Raw genomic sequence first — 25716 nt, 5'->3', positions numbered from 1 at the left:
ATACGTTAGCTGAGAAGACCATCTAAATCTTCCTTTGTGGTTGTGTTTTATTAAATTTTGGACATTTTCAAACACACACAAAAGTAGATGTAACAGTCGGACGAGCCCCCAAATATCTATAACTGAACTTCAACAATTATTGTTTTATTATTGTAGGTGTTTTTTAAAGCAAGTAATGAAGTTATCCACAACTGGAGAAATGGAAGGGAAATTTTTCAATAATTTGCCAAGGTAACGAGGAACTCTCTCAGAGGGAAGTTGATTCACAGATTGTTGACTCTGGGTTATGCTGGGCCATGTGAATCTCTGCTGAAAACACACATGCAAGTAAACACTTTGGCATGATCTACCCTATGGATGGGAGAATAAGCAGAGCCCTGGAAAGCCTTGAGGTCATTACTAGTCATGTGATCCTAGACACCCGATTTAAGCCCTGTAAGGTCCCAGTTTACTCCTTTGTGGAATGGAGATAGCAGTCACCTCACAGGGCAGTTGTGAGAGTTAAATAAGATAGTAATTATAAAGTCTTCTGTACAGTAATTGACATAAGTGCTTAGTAGCACTGTTGCTGTTGTTATCATTAACTCAGTTTTAATTTGTGTTTTCTTTGTTTTTCTTCTAGGCTGGGTGGGAAGTGGGGAAGGCTATAGAACCACAAAAAATAAAAAAATGTCCTATTCCATAAGCTTCATGAAATGACACGTTATAGAGTGTGGGTTGACAATCAGGACTCTGTCCATACTCGGAGACTAGGTTGATTCTACCAAATAGAGGTGGTCCTTAGGGATAAAGATGGATAACTGGCTGCAGGTACATCTGTTCCAGGGTCCAAGGTTAGTCAGTTTGCTATAGTGCTGAGTGCCTGGGGAGATGCTAACTTCTCAGATCAGAGGGGAATTTCTTATTACTGGATCCTGAAAAGAAATCATTTAGTTTGGAGATTTAGAAATATTTAGGGGGACTTCCCTGGCAGTCAAGCAGTTGAGACTTCACCTTCCAATGCAGGGGGTGCAGGTTCAATCCCTGGTTGGGGGGCTAAGATCCCACATGCCTCGCGGCCAAAAAACCAAAACATAAAACAGAAGCAATATTGTAACAAATTCAATAAAGACTTAAAAAAATGGTACACCTAAAAAAAATAATAAAATAGAAATATTTAAACAAAGTTATTTTGGTTTTGAGATTCTCACACAGACTATGAATCAGAAATGCTCAAATTCAATATGCCAGAGTTCTTTGGTTATTAAATCTCACTTGGGGATATTTTCCAACATGTTCTGGGGAATGAGATGCATATCTCCCATTCATGGTAACAGGGAGAATAGGAACCATGTCCAAAGAGACCCCATGTGTGTCCGGATAGCAGGCCTGCCTTAGTGCCACATATGTTTTCCATGGATTGGAGGGTATCTTACGTGTGGCTCCCTGAAAACAGAGAGCAAGACAGGAATTTGGCTGCATGTTAGGGGTGCACTTTCAGGAGAGAAAGAGTGAAGTGAGGGAAGCAGGATAAAGAAGGAAAAGATGCTACGCAAGGATGTGGTCTCATCTGGAGTCTGGCTTCTGCCTGATCCCACGGGGAGCTCTGGAGCATGGTGTCTACCCCTGAGTAGATCTCATCTTGAGGCAAGAGGACTGGCCTCTTGAACCCCCAAGTCAGCAAGTCAATGGCTGTGGGGTGTCCCCAGTTGGGAGGGGAAGGTGTAATCTCTCACATGTGCTCCCTTCTGTCTGAGGGCACTTCTCCAGAGAAGGGGGCACCTCTGAGCCATTAACAGCATCATTCCCAGCAGCTGGTTAGGGGATCTGAGAGAGGCCCCAGCATAGTCTCCCACAGACAGTGTCTCATTTGAAGTCAGCTATGTACCTCTTCCTGCTGCTTTGACTGAGGATTTATTTGGAACAGGGGGGTTAACACCTCTAAAGAGGATGTTCATTCTCAAGCTTGACTAATACATGGACGCTCTCCTAAGAGGGGAACATTTTCTGAGCTTCCAGCATTGGCTTTAATTGTTTTTATTACAACTTTACTTAAATATATAAAACCTAATGGTTTCAGTAAGCTTCCTCTGCTTACATTTCTTAAAAAGACATGAAATAAAAAGAAATTACAAACTTTTTTAAAGTATATGACCATGAAAAATCAAGTTGACAATATAAATCCAATGAGATGGATGATGCTGTTTTGCTGAAACTAAATTGCTGTTTCAAGATAAATTTGTGACTGTGCAATGGCACAGATGGTCTCACGTTTCACACGGCCTCTGTTACAGGACGCTGGGTGAAGGGCCCACTTTCCAACACTCTTCTGTAGCAGAATTTCTGCAAAACTCGCAGTTACAGAAATGGTGAAGTTCTCTGACCTTTCCTTGAAGAGAAGGCATTATTCAGCGTTGCCATGTAGTTGGTCTCTACTCTTGTCCTCAGCCCATGGTCATTAAAGGCATACATTTTGGCACCAGTGTGATCACAAACCCAAATGCAAACACAGGCATTTAAATGCCATGGCCATCCTCAGTTAGTCAGTCATCCACGACGTACTTACACAACTTTATCAGAATGAAAGTATAATATTTTAAAAGTCATTTAAAAAACTCTTTTAGAGCACTTGGGGCCCCCAGAGACTGTTTGCACATCATTTGATATGAAACAGCAGCTCTTTCCTATGACAAGGGAACATGTATATGGTGAGTTCGCCCCTGTGATGGCACTTGGGATACCCAAGAAAGCACCATTCTGGCTCCTGCTGGTTGGGACAAGAGGATGGAGATGAGGAAGGTCAGCAGTGAAGAGTGAACCACTGACAGTCTGCAAGGCCACTGGATGTGCCCTTGGCCCCATATCTCATTACAACATTGATGATGCCCCTTGTGCTACGCAAACCACCGACAGAACATAGTGAAAACCCAGAGAGCCTTGAGCTCCTGCCCAGAGGGTCCAGCAAGCGGGTTGGGAGACTGGGGTTCCTGGTGCATCCTGGGTGATGATGAACATCGTCATGTTGCCTGCAGGCTGTTCCAAGTGGGAAAGCTCAGGGACCGGAGTGCTTGTGCCACTTGCGGAGGAAGGTTCCTGACTTCCTCGCCTCCCTGTGCTTCCTTACAACAAACTCTATTCCCTGAGGCAATCTGAGCACCACCTGAGCTAGTAGATTAATGAAGACTGATAGAAAAGGTAGAAGTCTCCCAAATTCAGGAACAAGACCTGCATTGAGCCGGAGAGCCCAGTGTGAGCCACAGGGGTTAAGAAGAGCCTTGGGCAGGCATTAAAACACACTCTTTCACCACAGAGGTCAAAGCACAAAGGAAACCAGGTGGGAAGCTGCAGGTTCACCCTCTTGTAGATCATCCTCTAATTTAATACTGGGAAAAGAGGATTCAGAGAGGGTGACTTGTTCAAGATCTCACACGTTTACTGAATAAATATTTAGGGATCAGTGTCCACTAAAGTCTGGAGACTCTGCTGTGTACCAGATACACAACAGACAGTCATGAGCCCTCAGGGAGCTCAGGGTGTAAGAGGTAGATAGAAGCGAGCAAACAGATGGTAACGATGAAGTGACATCAGTGTCCTGAGAGGAGGGGCACACGGGAGGGTCTCATTACATAGCCGGGCAGTCAGAGGGAGCTCCCTAGAGGACAGGCTGGCAAATTCCACAGTGAATGCAGGGGTCTTGTTCTGTTTCTGTGCTGGCCTCACTGCCCAAAGCTTGGGAGGAAGTTTGGGGCCAGGGGCTCACTGCTCCGCAGCAGTGAGTGAGCAGCAGGAGAACCAAGGAGAAGCTCCACGTTCTTTCAGGGGCATTGATTGAAAACCAAAAGAATTGTGGGCTCACTCACATGACAAATTCTTTTTGAAAGGGCTATTTTATCTTGAAGATTATGAGTTTGGAGGAACTAAGGTGATTGGCAGTGGAAAGAATCAGAATATGCGAAATTCCTTAAAAATTTATTGACTTAAATAACTTTGTCTATGTTACACATAATTAAAAAAAAAAAACCCTTAAAAAAAAAAGAAAGACGGAAGCTGCTGGAAACAGTCTCAGCCAGTTTCTTCTAATATTTCAATTCTACACCATGACCAGAAGGCTTCCTAGCTCTCCCTTCACAGGAGTCTGTAACTCTCAGTTTTCTTCCATATAAATCCAACCCTGTGCTGACGTTTAAGGCCGAGGTCATCCAGCTCTGTTACCTCACAGCTCCCAGCAGGCCCTTTCCATTCATTCAAATCGTAGGTGTTAAAATGATCCTACCTGGTACCTATCTCTAACATTCATCTGGAGATGACTAAATCCATGAGGTGGGATGTGAAGTTCATGAAAAGAGGCTTGCTATTTAAAGTGTGGTCCCTGGACCAGTAGCATCAGTATCACCAGGGAGTTTGTTAAAAATTGCAAAATCCTAGTCCCCAGCCCAGACCTACTGAATGAGACTTGAAGTCCAACAAGACCCTCAGGTGATTCTTGTGCAAATTAAACTTTTAAAAATGTTCTAAAGAGATAGTGTAAGTAGAATTAAATTCTAAATGTCACACAGGTAGTTTATATTAGATTTATTTGTAAGATAGCATCACATTGCTCACTTTTCTTTTGTTAAATTTAAAAAACCCCCAAACTTGTACTAATAAAGTTTTTTGGTTTTTTTCTGACTGACAATTACAGCATTTTGGTAGTTAATTTGAGTAATACTGGCATTATTACTACCTTTTTAAAACATGCTCAGGATTCATAAAATAAATTTTAAAACCAGCAACTAAATAGAAATACATTTGCAACACAAAAACATTTAAACCCATTATAAAATGTTTAGAAAATTATAAATATATTGAAAATATAAATGCTAAATACACATTAACAGATTAAAATGAATAAACACAGTATTATCCATAGCACATTACATGAGAAAGAAGAAATGATAATTAATCACGAAAAATTTGAAAATGTAATTTGCCCTTTGTAAACAAATTAAAGAGCTAAATCTGAAAATAAAACAAAATAAAGGCCATGTGTGTTGATACCATGATTGGGGAATTGTGAGCACACCTTTGAACAAATTCTTCTAGCTGCTGAAATGGCTCCTGTGTGTTCTTACCAGGGAATGTGAGAAGACTCTTCATCTTCAGATAACTTTATAATTGTATCTCCTGTTTGAGGGACACTCTTTGGACAACTTTCAGGAAACAAAGTCATATAAATATATATATGTGTAAATAAATACATCTATTTATTTACACACATATATATATAGAGAGAGAGAGAGAGAGAGAGAGAGAGAGAGAGAAGAGGGAGAGAGAGAGCTGTATGTTTTGTCTCAAAGAGAGCATTTCAGATTTATCTATGTCTTTGGTTTTATCTTGTACTCCTGATCCTTTAAGCAGAGTTACCTGTTCCAATTTCAAAACTGTCAGATTTATACACCACTAGTTGGAAAAACCTTTGAACTAGATAAGAATTATTCTTGTGGATGAGGCTTTACTTTATCAATTGTCATTTTCTTCCTCTTCTTGAGGATTCTGGGGATTTAGAAAAATGCGTTCTAAACAAGAAAGCTTTGTTCAACACAAAATTTGATGCAACAGAGAACTCTTTAAATATGCAATCAATATGCAAATCATTTTCAGATTTATTTAAATTGTAAAACAATGGTGTTACATTAGTAAAAAATGCGTGATTTTTTAGTAGCATATACCAGAACACCCAAATACCAAAACCAATAATGACCGTAATGATTAGCAATATTGACATCGGGCAGAGGTCATTGTCAACAGACTTACTGAAATAGAAGAGCAAGAGATCATGGGAAAAAAATGACATTGTGGGAACTCTTTCCCCAGCTTTTACTGTGCAAAAATTTTCCATTCATTCACACCGAAGGAGAATAAATTTTTTGAGACAAATGACTCTAAGTTTGAATTCAAGTCTAAGATGCCTAGAGCAGTGACATATGCCTGTGCTCGCCACTGGTAAATCTGCTAGGAAAAGTCATTTATCTTCAATCCAAACTTCACTGATTCATATTTTTAGCCAACTTCAACAAGAATAGTACCTGCAGGAACCAAACTTATGTTAAATGTTTTTTAACATAAGAAATGTTTACAAAAGCTTCCATTTGTGTTCTTTTCCTTCTGATTATCTTGGTATTTTTATGGAGTATAATAGTTTTCCAGAAATGAAACCTTATCGCATTTACCTGTGGGAAATAGTAGTTTAAATTATAATGATATGACTTGTAGCCTTGTTCCAAGATCAAATTTAGCTGCAAATTGAAGGTCTGGTGAAGGTTGCCTGCGTAATGGGTTGCTGATATACACCTCTACTGTTTTCTTCATAAAGTTACGATGAAAACCCTTGGGTGACTAGGAAAAGTCTGTGCCTTCTGGGTATCCTTTCTTCCAGGCTCTGTTGGTCTCTCTGTGTCCCATGTGGGGACCACTGGAGGCTAAAGCCATCAATCCGGTGACCACATTGCCTGGTTCTGAATCCATATCTGCCAGTGAGGCTTTGCTTGGCTTTGTAAACCCTCTGGGTCTCTGGTTGCTTATCTGTCAGGAGGCCGACCACTGCATCTCCCCCCAGGGGTGGGTGTGGATTAACCGATAACAGTGCAAACCATATGCTAAGTGCTCTGTGTTTGTTACTATTATAAAAGGCAGGAGATGGTGACTAGGCCCGTCTATTCCCTTCCATCTGCCCCCAGGAAGAACTGAGGGAAAAAAGCAACATTTTTCATCCATATCTTTAGAAGCAACATGGTGTGGCTGAAAAGACACCAGTGTGTTGGAATCACATAGACCGAGGCTGTGTGATTATTAGCTGTTAATCAAGAGTGTATCATTTATGCCCTCTCAACTTCAGTCTCCTTCTTTGTAGGGAACGATAGTATCTACCTCAGAAGGACTTGAGGGATATTACATTTGTTAATAAAGTAATTAGTAAAGTATATAGCACTTATCTGGCTAGTTGGTCGAAATGGTCAACAAAGGTCATTTTCCTCCCTTTCTGTCCTCACAGTCACATTCCATGATTCATCTTGGTTTTCTTCTGCAGATAAACTTTCATCACTCTTCAGTTTCCTTTTCCTCTGTAAACTTACTCATCCTTCATCCAGCTCTTTGAATTCCTGCCCTTTTCTGGGCCAGCATCTGTATCAATTCAACTGGGGCATTAGCTACTCTAGAAGTTAGAACTTCCAGCAGTGATCCCTTAATCCCTCCAAGAGAGTGGGAGAGAGAGGAGGAAACTCTGTGGGGTGTGTATGTGTGTGTGCATGTGTGTAATGTGTGTGTGTGCGCATGTGTGTGGTGTGTGTGTGTTTCATCTATCTATGCATTCAACCGAAACTCACCGAGGTCTCACCATTACACTGAAACAGTGCTAGTTTCTGGGAACTAAAGGCAGAACCTAGGCCTGGTCCCTAGCTTGGCAAAATTCTTAAATTCTAATGGGGGAAAGAGACACATAAACAGGTACTTGGAAGGTAATACGGTGAGTATGAAGGGTGTGCAGGCAGCATTAGGGAGGGACTGCTCATCCATCTGTCAGAGCAGGTGGTCAAATCTTTAGAGGAAGTGGGGCTCCCCGAGACTTGCAGGGTATGCTAGAGTTAGCCCAGTGGGAGAGGGGAGAAAGAACAAGGTGAGGTGGGGAGTTGGGGCAGAGGGGTCAGCAGGAACCAAGCACCGAGGAGAGACATAGCTTCGTGGCAGCATGGTGACCATGGACTGGAGGTGAGAGAAGACCTGAGCCTGTAGAGAGATCGGGGGACAGGAGCTAAAACTGTACCTGTGAAGCCACAATATAGGAATTTAATCAGAAAGATCTCGCCAGATTTGAATTGTAGAATTCTCAGAGGCTCCCTTGATATTAGACTCGATGGGAGACAAGACTGAAATCCCAGAGACAAGTCAGACAAGCTGGGAGGGTAGGAGAACAGGTGAGTCAAGAGATGATGAACGCATTGATCAGGGAAGGGCTGGGAAGGACAGAGAAGGGGGTGTGTTATCAGGGTTCTCTAGGAAACAGAACCAGTAGTGTATATGTATGTCACATACATACATGGGGAGACTTGTTACAGAACTGGCTCACAGTTCATGCTTACAAAAATGGAATTAGGCAGCCATTGAGGATCTGGTCTCAGACAGGTCTCTGCCCCACTGAGAACTTGAACTTTCTTTGAACTGTACCAGACTCAAGGACACCACCAGCTGTATTCAGAACAGCACCTGCCAGCTGCAACCTTATGGTCTCAAGTTCTCCTCTTGTAACTATGCAACCATTTCAGACCCCAAATAAGCCTAACTTAACAATCACCCATACTTCTGGCCAGCTCTAATTTCAATCCTTGATAAACAATTCATGTAAATATAACCTTCAGTTTTTGCCTTTATAACGCCATTTTGTAGTTGGGTGGAACAAAATTCAAGTGCTTCTTGAATCTGTGTCTCCCAGGCAGCAGTCCTAACAAACCCCAAATATTTCATTTCAGTCAGGTCTCCATTTATGTAATTTTGGTTAAGAGCACTGTGGGCAGGACGTGCAGTACCCATTCGATGTTGTTCTTGGGTAATTTCTCCTATTTCCTTCTGCTCCAGCCCCCTCAGGCAGCTTACATTGACAGTTACCACTCTGTATGGGGAAGGTAAACTTCCTGGTTCCCAATTGGGGTTTCCCCTCAGCACTGGTTTGCCCACTGTCACCCGGAGGTGGATTCACTGATAGAGGTTTGTAGCATCTGACCTTGTAAGTTGTCGGTGACCAGTGTGTTCTCTGGTATTGGAGAGATAAAAACCTTGTATTCTTGGGAGGGAGAGTGCCCAGTTTGCTGTGTCAAGGTGACTTTCCTTGACAGAACCTTCTGTAACCGTTTGCCATCAGTAACCATCGATGGTGCTGAGGGGGGCAGGAAACCCCCTGAGGGTGACCACATATTAGAGTATGTTCAGCACTAGTATCCACCAGAGCTGTCACCTTTTGTCTATTTCTGAGGACCAGTGAATAGTGAGCCCAACACAAGGCCTTGGATCACCTCCAGCGGCCTGCATCCCACCTAGAATAGGACTGTATCCCTGAGGCCTCTGCTGGACCCTTTCACTGGACCCTTTACAGCCTTGGTATAGCCTTCTGGCTTTGCCAGCTTCCTCTCTGTCTTGGCTCTTTCCCACAGCCTGTACCCATTCCCGGGATTTGCCAGTCCCCCCCAGATCAGCAATGGACAGTGGACCACCCAACGTCATAAATGTCCTGTCCCACGACTGGGCTGAGCGTGGATGTCAGGTCCCACACCGGGTGCTGGGGGCAGACTGATTGTCTTGGTTTATATTCCTGCAGTGAATGTGGCCCAATCAGGGCCTTCAAACACAGGGGGTAGATGGCCTGTCTCATTCCCCACTCCCTATGGATTTGTGGCACCTCCTCTGTAGATTCCCAAGGCCCCACATGTCCAGGGAGACGCCCTCACTGGGCCAAGCCTCCCTGCAGCTAGAATAATCCAATTAACAAGGAAGTGAGGCCCTGGAATCCCCCCGAGCACCACGCAGGTGCTGCCGGAGGGTTGGGTATGTGCTGATGGGGCTCATTTCCTCTGCCTCCTGCCCGTTAGAGAAAAGCCACCCTCCACCCGGTATCCCATATCCCCACTCACCACACCTGGGTACCTTCCCTGGCCTTTTGCTGGAACTTAGCAGCTATATGAGTAAACTTAGCAGGCATGTATTCTCTCGTCACGAGTGTTTCCTGAATTGGAGGCTGCCCCATGGGCTGGGATGCTGTCACTGTGCCTTTGCTTTCTTTCCTCTGCATTAGGGCGTTATGTCCATTTCACAGTCATTACACAACATCCTTCTCTTTCCCTCCTCACTTTCCCAGGATCCCACCTCTTAGCGTCCCCATCAGGCTTTGCTATGAGGGCTCAGACCTTAATGCACAGTATCCTGCACCTGCCTCACTTTGCAAAACGGGGACTTACCACCCTGGTCTTGCGCCTTGTCTGCACGTCCTCTAACCTCTGCTCTTCTTCCCACTCCCTGAACAGCTAGCTTCAATCTCTAGCTGGACATCAGTGTCCAGCCACCCTGCCCACCCTAGAGGTCAGCCCACCACAGCAGCCCTCCATCCTCTTCTGTTAGCCAAGAATTCTAAGAATGGAGACCCGGTTGAGGTTAAAAAAAAAAAAAGAAAAGAAAAAAAACGATTATTTGGGATTTGTTAGGACTGCAGCCCAGGAGACACAGATCCAAGAAGCACCTGAATTGTGTTCCGCTGGACACAAAAATGGGGGAGGCTTATAAAGGCAAAACCCACAAGGTTACATAAATTGTTTATCAAGAATTAGGATTGGAGCTGGCAAGAAGTAAGGGCTCTTGCTAAGAAAGGATTGGTTGGGGTTTGAAATGATTACATAGTTGCAAAGGGGGAGGATCTTTGAAACTAGTGCATATTGTTTTGAAAATGGCTGATGGTATCTTTTGAGTTTGACACCATTTAGAAGATTCAAGTTCTTAGGGATGCAGGATCCTGTCTGAAAGCACTTCCACCAGGGCCACCCATCCATTTTGATTTTTAAATGATCTTAAAGTATGTCATCACTTCTTTTCCTCAGTGTGCTCTGTGCAGTTCCTCAAACAAGCGCATTAGACAAGCTGACTTCGGAGGCATCCCTGTACTCACACAGTGGTCCAAAAGTATCTACTGTATGGGTCATCCCTCCCCACACAGAGGTTGATGACCAACCTGGGATTCCCCCGTGGCAGATGGCTCTTTCCCAAGACCCATTTCTTTGGTCTCCTGCCTGGCTTGCCTATTGTTGGTTCCCAAACTGACCCCTGTACACAGAGGGCAAGGAGAGACTGAAGAAAGTGGCAGAACACTCCAGATAGGTAAGAGGCAGGTGTAACATAGGAGGCTTGTCTCGGACGTCGCAAGTGGAGGTGGATGTAGGTGGATCCCTACATCCACTGCCAGAATCTTAAAAGTTTACACAGAGGCTTTAAGTGGGTTTAGTCACGTATACTGTCTATCCAGATGGTCTCAACAGCACTATCCTATCTCAAGGCTGCGTCCTTGGGGCAGCTTCCAGTGTGAGCAGGGCAGGTGGAATGTACATTCCAAGGATGCAGGAGGGGCTGCTGATTGCCCAGGTCCAGCTCAGAGTCAGCCAGTAGTCATGTCCTCTCGATGGCCTCCCCCAACAGAAGGAAATGATAAATGGGTTGAGAGGTGGAGGAAAGCGAAGATGAAGCCTTGTTTCTGGTTTGGATGCCTAGGTTAGTGATGGGGAAACAGGGTTTCTTAAGGGGATTTTGGACAGAGTTGTTGAAAGGGGGGATAAGCTCATTGCTGACAACCCAATGGGGGCTGTTTATCTTATCTTCATTCAGAATAATCCTGGTGCTTGAATTTTGTCCTTAAATGAGTTCACAAACTCAGGTAATAAGCTCAGATATACAAGAAAAGCCAATTATAGAACCTCACAACTGTCTTTTTCTTTTTGATCCACCCATTCTTTCTGCTCAGTCTATTTGGAGCTTCCCCTCCCCTCCCCTAGGGTTTGAACCTCCGTAAGCAGTTGTGATCCCAGGGGAGGTTGCTTAGTGGGGTGAGTGGGGCCGCGCAGCTGCATCTTGGGCATCAGGCCACACAGGCGTGCTGGGATGTCCTTCTTCCTGACGCTGTTGGCCTCTCGGGTCTGGAGGTCTTTGCTGCACGTGGCCTCAGATGAGGAGCATGGGATTCCCAGGGAAGCCTGGAATCACCTGCCTGGCACCGAGCTCTGCCCAGGAAACAGGTGCAGAGTCTCAGTTTCTTGGGATCCCATCTCACACCTCCCCTTCTTAACTCTCTCAAGAGGATCCCTCTCTCTTCTATATTTTCCCTCAGACTCTTTCTCTTGATATATGATCAGCACAAGTTTTAATTGGGTTAGAATTTTGTAAACCAAAGCCTGAAAGCCCATTTCCACCCTTTAAGGGGTTTCCACCCTTGAGGCATTAGACCCCTCCCTTGAGGCAATTCTAGAAAGCCCCCTCCCCTTGAACAGGAAGGGAAAGAAGGGGCAATACTAAAGGAAAAAAGATCAGTTAATACCTTAAAAAATAAAACTAAAAGAAAACACCATCAAAAATAAAATAAGCAATGGAATAAGAATTTTCATTTCCTATTTTGGGAAAGCCATTGGCCAAAAAAGGAACAGCAAAGGCATAGAAAACAAAACATACTTGGAGTGAATAATCGTAAATATTAATTAATATTGTAACCTTTGACTTTAATAATTTGCATGTCTGTTTGAGAGAGGGTAAGTTTTTTGTTTTTGTTTTTATCCAGTCCTTGGTTTTATAGTTTCAGGCATGTATCTTGCAATCTTTCTAAAGGTATCTGACGAGTGGGCTCATAGAATTGGGAGAAAATGAGATAATAAAATTAGAGTGAATCAGAGAGTCAACTAAGGTTAAGTAAGAGATGTCAAGTGATGCTGCACTTTCTCAAAAAGAAATGAAGGCTGTTTATACTGTTTGAGATAGGAAAATAGAGACATTTCTGGCAAGTGATGAGATGTCATGTCACCAAATGTGTGTTTACTGTTTAAGTGTCTGTTTTATATTTTCACTCAACATTGACATTTTGCCAATTAAGACCTCGGGTAAGTGTTAAATTCATTTATGTGGTCTGTTGACCCAAACACCAGTAGATCAAACATTTGATTCCATCTTGTAAACACTTTGGGCAAATGGAATTCCAAGACTGAGATTCGTGTTTTCTAACTGGAGAGCTTAACACTCAGAGAGTATCTGTGTCTATGGTCTGATAAGATGAGAAGGTTGGGATTCAGCTCACATGAGGGTGTATATTCACTCTGAGCATCATTGTGAGGTCACACTGCTGTTCCTACTTGAACTGTACCCAAGAGACCCAGGTTGTGGTTTCATATCCACCTCAAATCCCTTTACTTCTCTGGCTTCAATTCCTTCATTTATACAATGATAAGGTTGGCTTGGGTCAGGGGTCAGAAATACAAACACCTACATGGGCAGGACAAGTGGCAGAACCATAAACGTGTACATTACTGTATATCACAGCATTGCTACTTGTTTTCTTCACACTCACAAAAACAACTGTGTTGAAATTCCAGTCCCTTTCACAGATCGTTAATCTTTTCATTGGCATCCTTTCCACACACCAGCCATGGCTCTTCTCATGGTTTGTTTTCCTAATGGAAGATTAAGTTGTATTCTTTTGCTGCAGACACGCTTTGTTGGCGTATTAAGCCCAGAAATCTTTATGTTCTAGAAAAGTCTGTCTGGCTCACATTTTTTTTTTGTTTTTGGAAACACGTAGCTTGTTGTTTCTTTTTTCTATTTTTGTAAAAGACATGGATGTGATTTTTCTTTTTTTTTTATTCTGTAATAAAAGCAATGATGTCACTGGGGTAATACCTGTCAGTTGACCCTCAGCCTCAGGAAGGGGAGTAATGGGGGGTGTGGGAACTGTGGCCGAAGGAGAGCATGTCCTCTGGGACCTTCCTTACCTCTGTGTAGCAGGCAACTGCCCCTCAGCACCATTCGATTGTTGGCCTCTGAGAATGAGTCCAGTATGGATTTGTGTGTGTGAAAAGTTTTTCAAGAAGAGCTGTATATCCTGATTATTTTACATGGAATTCTCCTGAGTTTTAGATGTTGACAACAAAATTTAAATTTAAATAAACATCAGTAGTAGCAATACTTAATGGTCAATGGCTCAGTCCAAGCATGAGAAAACTATGAATCTGATGCCCACAAAGCTTTGAGGCTTTTGGGCCATGTGACCTTTAAGTTCTTTTTCCCCTAGAACTTTTTTTAAAAACAAATATTTTTATACCCCTTGCTACACTCTGGGCACACTTAAAGTACTTTACATATCCTAAGTCATTTAATCTCAAAACAACTTTATGAAGTTGGTGCTATCATCTTCATTTTACAGATGAGGAACTGAGGCACAGAGCAGTTGAGTGACTTGCCTAATGTCACAGAGCAAGTAAGTTGTAGAGCCGGAATTCCAGCAATGGTCCTCTGCACCAGAGCCAGAAATCTCTTCCTTTATTCAGGTAAACTTCTATTTTCTATTTTTAAAAATGTCTCCTTAACAAACATTAGTTTATAAAATTTGTTGTGGACAATGAGCATCTTTATTTGGATTTGTATGAAGTTAAAAGTTTAGAATATTTTTATTTTGTATGTGATAAAAAGTGTGGGTCACTTCAATACTCTGCTTACATTAGTAGGATTGATGAGAATGAGTTGCTGGTTAGGATCTTCCAATCAGATCTCATATGTAAATAAGTGGCCACCCTTTGATTGGCTACTGATGATCCTCAGAGGAAGTGATTAATGCTTTGCTTTTCTGGCTGGCTGGGTACCTGGAGAATGTTAATACAAATGGAAATTCGGCCATATGTTTAAGCAATCTGTCACAGCAAAGAGATTTCCAGAGCTTTTTGGTAAAAGAGGTTTCTGAATGTATGTATGAGCGATATATGGCTGAGTTTTTATTTCAGCAAATATAAGGATGTATATTATCCCTTGAACTTTGTTATTAACCTCAGCTTCACCTCCGTTAACATTTACTCCGCAGGTCAATAAATCTTGATATTCACTTCAACAGAAGCCAGTATCTTCAGATTATGAGTTACTAATCTTGGCCAAACTGAAAAATTGTGTGAATATTCTTCTTTGGCTAGAGAAAATGAGGACTTTTTTGGTCTCCTTTTTCTTCAGCCTCTCTTAAATGGGAAAGTTCATTTTTATCTGCATCTTCAAACACCTTTTCAGATTTAGTGTTTGGATTTGAGGGTATGAGTCTTAATATGAGAAGACCTTTCAGAAAGGTCTCTTTCCCATTGAAAGCACTGTAAGAAAGCAAGGGTTAAATCTTATTTTAAACCCTCCTGTGAAATACCTTGATTTTAGGGGGAACTAAGAGAGCACTGTAGCCAAATTACTGCTTTCCATCTTTGTGTTATTTACAGACATTGCTTGATTTGAGTCATAACAGTGTAATGCATTTCTAGATCCTGCCAGCAAAATGCTGTGTAGATGAACAACTGCATGTGGCCCATGTCAGGATACAAAACAGCAAGTGTGAAAAGACATAGGTGAGTGGATTTGCTTTCCAACAGCATAAATGCTGGGCTTGAAGTATGCAATAGAAGCAATTAGTTTGCTGTTTCAAGAGAGTATTTCTAGTCCTATAATCTGCAGAATCATGCCTAAGTGACAGAGAAATTCAAGACAAAAGGAGATGAAAAACCATGGAAGAAGTTAGAGGTCGTCTTAGCTGGTGGCTGGTGGTTGCTGCTTAGGGGGATGGGAAAATGTAGCGTTTGGAAATAGCTGTGTAGAGGGGAAAGCGTCTTTGCAAAGGCTGATTTAAAGAAAAAATTTCCAAGATTTTCCAAGGTGTTTGATTGGGGGATGGAGGGTAGGGGAACCAGGAAGTAAGGGTGGGGATTTGTTAAATGTGGTGGGAGACTCTGGTTAGGCAAAGCCCCTAGAACCCTGTTTCTCAAAGTATGGTCCTGGGACCAGCAGCATCAGCATCACCCAGGAACTGATTAGAAATGCACATTATGAGCCCCATCCCAGAGCTATTGAAACTCTGGGGGTGGGGCCTAGGAAAATGTGGTTGGACAAGCTTTCCTGCTGATTGTGAAACACTCAAGTTTGAGATCTATTGCACTAGGGCCCAGACTTTTCAACCTTATCTGTACACTGCAATTCCTTGGGGAGTTTCCAGAATAACGATGCCTGGGTTTTACCCCAGAGGTTTGATTTAGTTGTCATGGGGTACGGCCTGGACATCAGGATGTCTTACAGCTTTCTAGATGATTTTAATGGGCAGCCAGGAGAATTACGCTAGGGCAAGTTCCAATCCTAAATTACTTTTTCAGATTTAATTCTCTCTTTTTCACATCAAATATTTTATAATGCTTCCTTTACTATCCTGAAATGAAATTTATATGAATATTATTACTTATGCACATATTTTTAACTGAATATAAAGGAGAAATGACAGAAAATTAATTTATTATAATATGAATTTCGAACATTTTAATTTGTGAGTCTGACTACACTTACAGTGAATGAAGCAAGCAGATGCTCGCATTGAGTTATTATCAGTGTGACAGTTGCAAATGCAGATTGATCCAGAAGTGTTGAACTGGCAACTCAAAATTAAACCGTGGGCGACATTACTGCTGGGTTGGCGGGGGGTGAGGGCATGGGTTTCTGAACAGAACAGATCTTGGTGAAGTTTCTAACAAAATAACCATCCGTTTTCTCTTTCTCTGAGCCCTTGTTCAAAGCTTGCACTTAAAAGGAGCAGTGATTTATGGTAGCGGATGCTGTGGTACCTTGCTAGGCTGCTCCTCCAGGACTGAAGCACCTATTTCCCCAGCTGCTGGCAGTGCTGTCGGCTGATGGCCTTCAGCTGATGGTCCTCTTTGGGTCTTGCCCTCAGCTATAGGGGCTGCCTTGCCCGAGATCTCTCCAAGATCATGCCCGCTACTCAGGCATAGATGGCATTTGATGTCTGGTCAATGCTGGGCTGTAAGTGTGGCAGCCCTCCTGCCTTCATTCAGGATACCTCCGAAGGGCCATCTTGGCTATGGTCTCTCCATTGGATTGGCCGAGACCTTTGCTTCAACTGCATCGCCGCTCAGCTTCTCTCCTTACCAGCCCTGCTCCCCTCAGTTCCCCAGGAGTGTTGATTCTGAGAATAGTCTGCAATAAACTTCCTGCTACAGATCCATCTCAGGGCCTACTCCCATGGGAACTGACAAGTAATACTGTCCTTAGGAAGAAAACCTGAGTCCTTTACTAGTCACCTGGGTTACAGTTATCTCAAAAGATTCTCGTTTAGTATTTTATCCCATGAGAGCAGCTACATTGAGACAGACGGGGACAAAACTGGAATTGCCTTTGGCAGAGGGACTGCTGGGAGGACCAAAGCAGGCAGGTAGAGGAAGGCTGAGGCAGTGAGAATAGAACTGGACACTGGAGTTGTAAGTGCTCAGACCAAATTCCTGGGAATTGATCTGGTAGAGACACTGCTAAATTCAGAGGCAGGGTAGCCTCAAGCAAAGATGTAAATGAGGCAACATTTGTTTTACTTTTCTCCAGTGCTTTGTTTCTCTCCTTGGAGTCTGAAGCCCTCAGAACCTACTCCCTGGAAAAGATCTGATAAGCTATTTACCCCCTAGTGTGAATCTAAGTCAACAGTTTTGTTTTTTTCTCTTCCAGAGATATTTGCATTTTAAGTATTTTTATGGAATAACAATTGTGGTCCTTGGTTAAAAGGAATTTTATGAAACTGCTTACATCGAAGGATTGGGGATAGGGAACCGGGAGTCTTTCCTCGTCTCACCCACTCAAAATCTGTTCTCATTGTGGAGTTTTTTAAGGTCACACAAGAGTGAGAATGGGGTACCCTAGCAGGAATGTCTGTGAGCTCTTTGGGAATGAGTCATTCATGAATTTTATTTCCCTATCCCCTTGGAAATTGATGTATAATTACAAAGAAAAGCCCTATAGTTTTGGTTTTAAAGATAGAGTAAATCTGAAAATCTTCAGTAGTCTGGACGTATTGTTAGAATCATGAGTGTGTTTTTTTCTAAATATTTATTTATTTATTTGGCTGCACCAGGTCTTTTTTTTTTAACATCTTTATTGGAATATAATTGCTTTCCAATGGTGTGTTAGTTTCTGCTTTATAACAAAGTGAATCAGTTATACATACACATATGTTCCCATATCTCTTCCCTCTTGCGTCTCCCTCCCTCCCACCCTCCCTATCCCACCCCTCTAGGTGGTCACAAACCACAGAGCTGATCTCCCTGTTTGCACCAGGTCTTAGCACACGGGAACTTCATTGCCACGTGTGGGATCTTCGCTGCGGCATAAGGGATCTTAGTTGTGGCATGTGGGATCTAGTTCCCTGACCAGGGATCTAACCTGGGCCCTCTGCATTGGGAGTGTGGAGTCTTAACCACTGGACCACCAGGGAAGTCCCATGAGTGTGGGTTTTGAAAAACTACTATAAAAATGTGAGAAAACGTCTGTAAATTTTATTTATTTGTAAAGTCTTTACCAAAAGGTGTGCGGTCTTGGCCCAATAATTTTGTATCTCTGGCCTTTAATTGCTTTGCCATGAAACAGATCATTATTCAGATTCCTCTCATGAGATTATTTCTCATCCTCCTCTTCAATCATCTTAATGAAATAGAAGGAGAAATGAAAAAGTGAAAGCAATGAGAACAACTTTAAGAAGTCTCTGTAAAGGACTCCGTCCTCTTTAGCAGCCCTGTCATTCATTTGTTCATTTATTCATTCATTCATTCCACAACACTGACTGTCCACACTGAGCTAGGTCTAGGCCTCGGTCCAGAAGCAGAACAAATAAAGAGGCCCTAGTTTATGACCTTGAGTAATTCCAGTGTAGTGACATCTTTCTTGATCTGCCGACTCTCGGGGCACGACTTTATTTACTGCTCACATTAGTTGTGTCCTTGGCCATAAATTAGCTATGACTTTGGGTCTTAAGTGTGGCGTGCGTGAAAAGCCCCCGCATGCTGTTGGCCAGGGCGTTGTTTGCATAATGTGTTGACTGTGCGTGTTTAAACAACACGTTGGCGGATCATTAATACTAGGTACAGTTACCGAAATGAAACCCTCGAGAATTTCTTCCCTTAGTAATCTGAAGTCTTGCCAACTTTCATGCCTTTCCTGAAAGCAAATAGCTGGTTTTCTTTTTACCTCTTTTTGACCTCTTTTACCTCTTTTTCAACCACTCGACTAGTTAGAAGTTATTTGGTTAAGCTTTCTGAGCCATAAACGCAGTGTTTTCTAATGAAATTATACAAAATCTGAGGAAAAAATCCCAACAATAGGATGCCATGTTTTTCTGAGAATGTCTTTATCCATAAAACAATTTAATACAATTGTTATTAAATGTAATAGTTCTTTGATAAGTGCACAGTGACATGGTTAGTAGGTGTAACTTGCAGTTGTACAGAGCAGAGTTCCCTCCTGTGTGCCTATCACTGTTCTGGGCTGGGGCTCCTGTGGGCCCATCATCATTCTGGGCTGGGCTCCTATGTGCCCATCATTGTTCTAGGCTGGGGCCTGCAAGCAATGAACAAGACAGACATGGATCCCTGCCCACGAGGAGATGGCATTCTGAGTGGAGAGAGAGAATTAACACTGCCAAATAAGTAAAGGTGTTGAACACTGTGGGAAAAAAATAAAAGAAAAAGTAGAGTAGAATCAAGGAGAATCTAGCATGCTGAGGTGGAGAGTAGCTGAGGTGTTAAGTAGGGATGAAGGTCAGCTTCACTGAGGAGCAAAGACATAAAGGAGGTGAGGGCTGGAGCCAGGGGATGACTGGCCGAAAGGGCACTTTAGGCAGGGGAATGACGAGAGCAACGTCCCTCAGGTGGAAATGCCTGTCATGTCCCAGGAGCTTCAGCCAAGTGAGCAGGGAGAGAGGAGCAGGCAGGAAGGTCACAGGGCTTTGGAGACCCCTGTGGCCATTACTATGAGGCACATGGGAAACCACTTGCAGGCCTTTGAGCAGAGGAAGAGCATGATCTGAGTCATGTTTTAAAAGCATCACCCTGGCTGCTTCGTTGAGTGTTGACTGTAGGGTTACAGGAAGAATGGGGGGATATTGCAATAGCCCAGGAAAAGGAAGATGGTGGCCAGTACTATGATAGCAGAGGTGGATGTGGTGAGAAGTCATCAGATTATGATGGAACCAAAAGGATCTTCTGATGGATTGGATGTGAGTATGAGAACATGAGAAGCATCCCAAATTGTTGTCCTGTGGAAGGATTGGATAACTGGAAGGGTTAGGTTTCCAACAACTGAGATGAGTAGGCTATGCAGGGTGTAAATATTTTAAGGGTTCAGTTTGGACATTCTGAGATTGCTGTGTCTATCAGACTTCCAGGTGGAGACAGTGATATATACAAACCAGCTAGAAGTCTGAAATAGAAATGTAAATTTGGGGTTTACATTAAAAAGTTTTTTTCTCTCATTCCTCATGATTATTACCGTCATTGTTATTCTACCTAATAATAGGAGCAGAGAGAAGTAGAGGAACAATCTTGGTGTTTTTGACCTCAATTTCCTAAAATTGGCAGTTTGGTTTGAAAAGTAACACTATTTTGACAAGAGTTGCTCTGTTATAAAAGAACTGTCTTGGGCTTCCCTGGTGGCACAGTGGTTGAGAGTCGGCCTGCCAATGCAGGGGACACGGGTTCGTGCCCCGGTCCGGGAGGATCCCACATGCCGCAGAGCGGCTGGGCCCATGAGCCATGGCCGCTGAGCCTGCGCGTCCGGAGCCTGTGCTCCGCAACGGGAGAGGCCACAACAGTGAGAGGCCCGCGTACCGCAAAAAAAAAAAAAAGAACTGTCTTGTTGGATCATGGAAAGGGAAGTTAAAATTATTGGGCGGCCACAGTTTATGTGACAGATGCATTACTGAGAGAATCTGATAATTAAAAACTCATGTCTTTCAAGACTCATCCTGGCCAAGGATGACAGGAATTTTGATATACCAGCTAAATTGGTGGTTCCATATGGCAATAGTGTCAGCATAGTTTACGACCCACATTGTCCCCATCTGTATGGGAAGGAGCTCTCCTGTGTTTCTCCCTTATGCACACACTGCTGCCACACTCACACTTCTGACACCAGCTATGTAGGTTTTTCCCCCACACCAAGCAGTCCTCTGCAACACCAGCTGGGCATCCTGCAATTCAGTTCAATTCTGACACTAATTGGAGTTAGTGTCGACCCCACAGGTTAAGGGCTCAGTCCCACAGGACTGCTCTCTCACCTCAGATGCCAGTTGTGTGTCCCAGGTTGTCACCTGGGCTTCTGACCGACTAGCTATAAATTGCAGGTTCCCACGATTCCTTCCACAGGTTCTGTTGTTTGCTAGAACAGCTCACAGAATTCCGGGAAACACATACTTATTTTTACTGGTTTATTATATAATAAAGAATGTGATGAAGGATACAGATGATCAGCCAGATGAAGAGATACATGGGGCGAGGTCTGGAGGGGTCCTGAGCACAGGAGCTTTTGTCCCCTTGGAGTTGGGGTGCATCAGCCTCCTGGCACGTGGATGTGTTCATGCCACAGTTAATTCTTTTGGGATTTTTATGGGGGCTTCATCAGGTAGGCACGATCATTGGATCAATCTCCAATCCCTCTCCCCTTCCCGGAGGATGGAGGGTGGGGCTGAAAGTTCCAAGCTTCTAATCATGGCTTGGTCTTTCTGGTGATCAGCCCCCATCCTGAAGCCATCCAGGAGTCCTCCAAGAGTCTCCTCCTTTGGACAAAAGACTCCTATCACCCAGGAAATTCCAAGGGATTTAGGACCTAGGGTCAAAGACCAAATAGTAGAACAAAAGATGCTCCTACTGCCCTTATCACTTAGAAAATTACAAGGTTTTCAGGAGCTCCGTGTTAGGAACCAGGCACAAAGACCAATACATATATTTTCTATGATTTCACACCATCCTTTGAAATATTGTTTCCTTGCATTTTATATGAAGGAATTAGCATTTTTAAAAATACACATACATTGAGATTTTAATGATATTTTAAAATTCAAACCTATATAAAATGAACTTGTTTCATAGCATTCACCTGAAGACATTAAGAAGAAATTTAGTCCAACTTTTAGAGCAGATCTTGCTATCCTCTGATCCCTATTCTCCCCTTTTCTCTCAAAGTATAATATTAGAAGGCCTGGTTTTTTAGCTTGACATTTGATTGCTGAAAATAAAGGCAATATTTCCCAGCCTGCCTTGCAGCTAGAGGTGGCTTAGGACTAAGTTTTGGCCAATGATATGTGAATAGTAATGATGTGCACAATTTTCAGATAGGCACCATCATTCTCCCTTCTTCCATCTTGTTGTTTGGATCATGGCCATGGAATTCAGCTATTTTGATCCATTCAGGAAAAGGAAATATCATGGGGATGGTGGAGCAGGAAGATGGGGGCAGCCTGGGTCCCATGATGATGCCTGGAGTACCTACCTCAATCCGTTACAGAAAAGAGAAATAACTTCAATGGTTTTGTTTAAACCACTACTATTTGGGGTCTCTAGAACATGCAACCTATGTTCTCACTAATGAAATATTCACTTCCTCAAAGAGTGAAAAGATACAAAGGGCACGGGCCTGAGGCAGCATGGCTCAGCAAAAAGAAAGAGCATGGACTTTGGCATCAGGCAACCTGGATTTGAATTCCAGCCTCCCCATCTACCAGCTGTATGACCTTGACAGTGTCATTTAAATGCTTTGATACTCAACATTTGTATGTAAACAGCATAAAACAAAACAGAGGTAAAATATCCAACACGTAGGTTTCTGTGGAATTAAATGAGGTAACGAATATAAGGTCCGGCAACCATGTAGGCACACAAAAAATATCAGGTCTTTCCCCTCTCTCTTCATATATTCACCTGCCTGCTCTAGTCCTATACTTGGAAGTCTAGTGGTTATTTCAAACCCAACACGTCCAAACTGAGCTTCCCTCTCCCTACAAATTTGCTCCACTCCTGGGTTTCTTCATCTTGCTTTATCATGACTCCATCTTTCATTTGCTCAAAGTGAAAAACCTTGAGTCATTCTCTATGCTTCCCTCTCTCTCTCTTGTAACCCACATCAATTTGTCAGAAAATCCTTCAAATAGATCCAGAATTTAACCTCCTCAACAACATTAACTGCTACCGCCCTGGTCGGAGTCACCTAGACAGCCTAACTACTAAAAATTTCAGAGATACAGTCCTGGAAACATGGCCAATAGAGATGCTTACCAATTAGATATTAAGGGATTTTTTGCATTAAGAATGGTTTCAGTTCAATTGTATGTGTGTGTATATATATATATATATATATATATATATATATATATATATATATATATATATATATCTGAGTATCTGAGAATTATGCACCATAGCTGTGCCTTATAATTTAATTTACAGCACTTTGCAAGTGCTCTGTTTTGCTGAAACACGAGTGGACACTAAATGGGCAGGATTTTTATTGCACTCTTAGCATGCCCTACACTTTGTAAATTAATTAGTCTGTTTTTCAGTTTTATTTTTAAGAAGTTGCTGTTTGTGGCTGTCTTCTGCAGCACTTAACTCCCTTCTGGAGGCTTCACTGTGATGTTTTTAAAAATGAAACTGGCTGGGGAGAGGGCAGATTCTGTATTCTGCCATTTATCCAACCTAAAGAGATTCCTAAAACAATCACTAGGCATTCTTTTGTGATCAGAAGGGAACTTTAGTTACCTACCTCTCCTTTTATTCATTTCTTTTTACTCCAGAAAGAGGAGCAATTCTGGCTGGGTCATATCACCTCTGGAGCCTTAGCCATGGATCAAGTGAATTTAAACAATCTCTTAAATAAATCACCAAGGTTCTACTTACTTTCTTTGGCAACAGTCAAATCCTAGTGCATTTGGAATATCCTACATAATTCATCTAAGGCTCCCAGCAGTTTGAATCATCACTTTCCAGTTTTGTTCATTTTTGGCTTCTGCTCATCATTGATAGTTGTTTTCTCAGTTAGCTTCCCACTGGGAAGGACAAATGTTTCTGTATCATTGTTGAAGTTAATGTCAAGGATGGAACTTCTCTAAGCATCAGGGCACATAATTATCCAGAAGAGTGAAAGATGATGGAAGAAAGAGAACAATGCTAAAGTCGTTTCTGGGGCACCCTCCAGGGAGGCTAGACCACCACCATCTACTCCAGGCTTCTGAGAGATGAGAGCTTCAACTGCCTTTCCTGATCATGTTCGGCATACAACTCCAAATAATCCTTTGTTTCCTCTTAAAAGAATGAAATTACCACAATCTGATGCTGTCAAAAGAGCGGTGACCCTGGAGTCAAGTAGATCTGCATGCGTGTCTAGATCTTGAGCAAGGTTACTTCGCCTTTCTGAGCCTCAGTTGTCTAATCTTTAATTTAGAATCATGATAACTAATAAAGTGCTACTCTGAGTATAAAGATGATGATATATATAATGTAGCTACAGGACAGTAGGTTTTCAGCAAACATTAATGACCTCCATAGATAGTATTTTTAGGTAGAAGTATTATATTCCAGAAATATTGCAAGAGTAAACCTTTTTGCAAGAGTAAACCTCAGAATGGTTCAAATTAGGAAACATATCATATCATCCTAGAAGAGTATGTGAATCACACATGTACAGTTTAGAGAACAATGGCAAAATGAACAAATGCAGTATGTACTCTTGTGTCTGGCTTCTTTCACTCAACATTTTTTTTTTAAGATTTTTTTTGATATGGACCATTTTTAAAGTCTTTATTGAATTTGTTACAATATGGCTTCTGTTTTATGTTTTGTTTTTTTTGGCCGCAAGGCATGTGGGATCTTAGCTCTCTGACCAGAGATTGAACCCACACCCCCTGCATTGGAAGGCGAAGTCTTAACCACTAATCACCAGGGAAGTCCCAACATGACTTTTTTTATATTGACCCATATTATTGCATGTCTTGAGTGGTTCACTCAATTCAGCAGTTGAGTGTTCCTTGATGAAATGTTTCAGATATTTACATTGATTTAGCTTTATAATTGGTAGAGCTGATTGAATGCATTTTTAATGACTTATGTCTCTCAGTTAATACTTTTTATATTTGTGACGATGAGGAAAGGGCATAGGGACACTCTTGTCCCCTGTGCCTTTTTCTACTCCTATGACACTAAGTTTATACTTCTTGGCAGAATGTTCATGACATTAAACGTAGATAATGTCCTCCTCAGTCTTCACCTTCTAAGACAGAGGACCTTATTACTAGTCTTGTTTTTTAGAATAATGGGAGGGCCAGCGTCTTGACAGAAGGCGGTCACTTTAGGGTGAAACAGCTTTACTGCTGGGTTAATACAAATCTCTTCTTGGGTATTTTCCTGCTTTGGCAAAGCTTTTCTGAGCAGGGATGACAGAAATGCATGTGGGGGTCTGAGCAGAAGAATGCAGAGCTGTGCTCAAACAGTTTGACATTTCTTTTTTTTCTCCTTTCTTCCCAAATATTTTCAAGTGCTGCCCAGAAATTGTCATTATAGAACCAGTTTGTTTTGTTTGCTTCTGCATAGATGATTAATTTCTTTCATCATAACAATAGGTGTCATAGTTCTAAAAGTCAAGTGGTGCTTCCATAATGTTTATCATGAAAAACAGCAGTAACTTACGTTACCGCTCTCCAGCCAGGAGTCCCACTCCCCAAAGGCAACTGGTCTTAATTCTTTTTTTACTCTTTCTTCTCCTATTTACCACTACTTTCCTAAATCATATGCTTAAACTGCTATGTTTAACTTCATTAATTTTATATTCCACATATACTTCCTAAACTTCCCTCCCCCATCTTTCTAATATGGTTACATCATAATTTCTGGTTATATTAACATTTTGCATTATTATAGCTTTGTAAATATTGTTCATAAATGAGCTATGAATTATCCTATATTATATATCCCTTTGATACAAATTTTCAGTTTTTTAATATTTTTTTTAATTTTAATTTAAAAAACATTTATTTATTTATTTATTTATTTATTGGGCTGCGCTGGGTCTTAGTTGCGGCATGCGGGATCCTTGGTTGCGGCATGCGGGATCTAGTTCCCTGACCAGGGATTGAACCTAGGG

General features: G+C 42.2%; 1 protein-coding gene across 1 annotated transcript in view; it reads left to right on the top strand.

Annotated features, from left to right (window-relative positions):
- The window catches only part of GADL1 (glutamate decarboxylase like 1), a 490491-nt gene that overhangs the window by 212513 nt on the left and 252262 nt on the right, over positions 1 to 25716 (top strand). Inside the window, exons 3-4 of the mRNA XM_073810938.1 lie at positions 13949 to 14072; positions 15036 to 15119. The gene's annotated coding sequence lies outside the window, so the exon portion shown is untranslated. The remainder of the gene's footprint in view (positions 1 to 13948; positions 14073 to 15035; positions 15120 to 25716) is intronic.

Source organism: Tursiops truncatus, chromosome 10 (genome assembly GCF_011762595.2).
Source record: "Tursiops truncatus isolate mTurTru1 chromosome 10, mTurTru1.mat.Y, whole genome shotgun sequence".
NCBI classification, from domain to species: domain Eukaryota; kingdom Metazoa; phylum Chordata; class Mammalia; order Artiodactyla; family Delphinidae; genus Tursiops; species Tursiops truncatus.
Note: the sequence above shows the minus strand (reverse complement) of the source record. Positions and strands in the feature narration are given on the sequence as shown.